Source organism: Montipora foliosa, chromosome 11, assembly GCF_036669935.1.
Source record: "Montipora foliosa isolate CH-2021 chromosome 11, ASM3666993v2, whole genome shotgun sequence".
NCBI classification, from domain to species: Eukaryota; Metazoa; Cnidaria; class Anthozoa; order Scleractinia; family Acroporidae; genus Montipora; species Montipora foliosa.
In genome coordinates, this window is record NC_090879.1 from 54,187,714 (window position 1) to 54,190,213 (window position 2,500).

A 2,500-nucleotide genomic window follows, 5' to 3' on the forward strand; every position below is an offset into this window, starting at 1 on the left:
GCAGCCATGTTGGTATACTCAATTAATCCCTCAGGAATTGAGCCCTCTTATCATGCAAACGTGCTCTTTTGCCGGTGGAAAAACAAGAGTACTTACTGATCACGTGAGTGAAAACACTCTAAAGGAACTTTCAAAACACTCTAAAGGAAACTTTCAAAAATGCCATAATACTCTTTGTTTGCCCCGCCAAAATTTTGCATAAGCAATGTTTCCAGTTTCTCTTAAACAATGCTCATGCAAAACTTTGAAGGGCAAACAAGGAGTATTATGGCATTTTCAAAGTGGCCTATTGCATCAACAGGCGACCATTTTCATTAACGCAACATTCTTTCATGGGATAATACAAAGGTTAACCTCGCTTTAATGTCTAATAAGGAGAAAGCCTGATACATTCAACTTTACGTCTATTAAGTGCGTTTAAGTACAACTTAGTTATTGTTCAATTTCCTCCTTATTTAAACATGCAGAAAAAATATGTGTGCATCAGTCGAAACCATTCTCTATATCCCATAATACACCTATCTCAACCACCAAATTTTTTTGCCATTTCTCCTGGAACAAGAAGATGTCTCATGAGAAATTTTAAAAAATGTCTATGCAAATTTTGGGGGGGGGGGGGTAAAAAAGGTGTATTATGGGATTTGTGCAAGTAGAGAATTGTCCACATTTCCTTCGTGATTCCGTTCGATCGAAGGAGAACGCGTCTTAATTTGCCAAAAGGAATCAACATTTTTCTCTATAATGGACACCAAAATAGCAACCCAGAAGATTATTTTGTTGTTTGCAGGGGCACCCTCGAGTGGATTCTCACACGCGTATCTCGATCTGATGACAGTCTCTTTTGTCACATTCACTACTTGCACAAATACACCTCGTTTCCCTCTCCCCACCCCCCCCCCCCCCAAAAAAAAAAAAATCTGCATAGGCATTAATTTCGACTTCTGTTGGGAAATTGAAAACAATGTTTATGCAAAAGTTTGGGGGGTAATAGAGGTGTATTATGGGATTGTGCAAGTAATCTTGACGGTCTTCCTGTGTACTTTATGCCAGAAAAATATCTCGATTTCTCGATTTTCTGTCTGTTTGTCCCGTTGATTTTGACGTCATTCTGTGATCCCCCAGCGAGACAAAAATGGTGTCCACAGCAGAGAGAGAAAAAAAATAAATTTTAGTCAAATCGAGGAAAAATTGCATTGAGAGATTCTTTAGAGCCTAGCGATGGCATCTGGCTGGTTTTTATGGCAAAACATGGTAAAGGCGTAAGCCCCGCGTAAGTTTAATACGCGTATGTGATCGCTTTTTTGGAGAACAACAGTGGCAACTACAAAGAAGGTGCAGACCTTTATCAACTCATGTCTACGAAGAATCTTGCGGATACGTTGACCAATCACCATCAACAACGAAGACCTATGGCAAAGAACCAACCAGAGGCCTGCAGATGCTGAGATCATGATGAGACGTTGGAGATGGATAGGCCATACTGTCCGAAAGACTTCTACAAATATCACAAGACAAGCCCTGTCTTGGAATCCCCTGGGAAAGAGGAAAAGGAGACGGGACTTGAAAGCAGTCGTCAAGAGATTGGGGCTGACCTGGAGTCAGCTAGAAAGGAAAGCCCAGGACAGAGACAGCTGGAGAACTCTTGTAGGTGGCCTATGCCCCAGGAGGGGTACTAGGCATAAGTAAGTAAGTAAGATCGCCTTTGCTTGCATTCCTTTCATCACGTCGCTAAAGAACAGTGATAAAATAACACGTTGCATGCCAAAACTTGAGGGGGCAACCTAGAAGCCCCCACGTAAAATGGGAAAATGTGTAGGTTTAGGAATCTGAAAGCCCAAAACTGACTGCTTTGGAAATTTGATTCGGAGCATTCATGGCCGGCAAACGTTCTAAAACCCGCTCCCAACGAAATGTGGCTGAAGAAGATGACCTTGACTTTGTGTCACTTTCTCATGTAAGGAATTGCTTAAAATACAAGAATCTACCATTTCTGCAATGTTTCGGGCGCACATGGAAGCGACAAACAAGCGTATCGAAGACATTTTGGTCAAAATGAATGACATCCAAAACAGTCTTGAAGTCACTCAGGCCGAGGTTCAAGATCTGAAGAAGCAGCCAACGTGTTCTACTAGTCAAGTTCCAAGCGAAAGTGACCCGGTGGCAAGACTAGACGATCTTGAAAATGATTTTGCTGATTCACAGGATAAAATCGATGATTTAGAGAACAGGACACACCGAAACAATTTGTGCTTCGAAGGCGTGCCTGAACAAGATGGCCGCGAAAAGACCTGTGGCCTGTTTTTCAAAAGTCCCGAAACTTTTCGGGCCTATACATACAATACATACAATACATACTTAATTGACCGCTCCCCATAGGGGCTTTTCAGGGCCAATGAAACACAGCGAAACGACAGAACAGAACAACAACAACAGTTAAGAATCCCAACTGGCTGGAGGCAAACCAGTTGGCTATTTACAAGTGCGGCTGGGAAGTTGAACC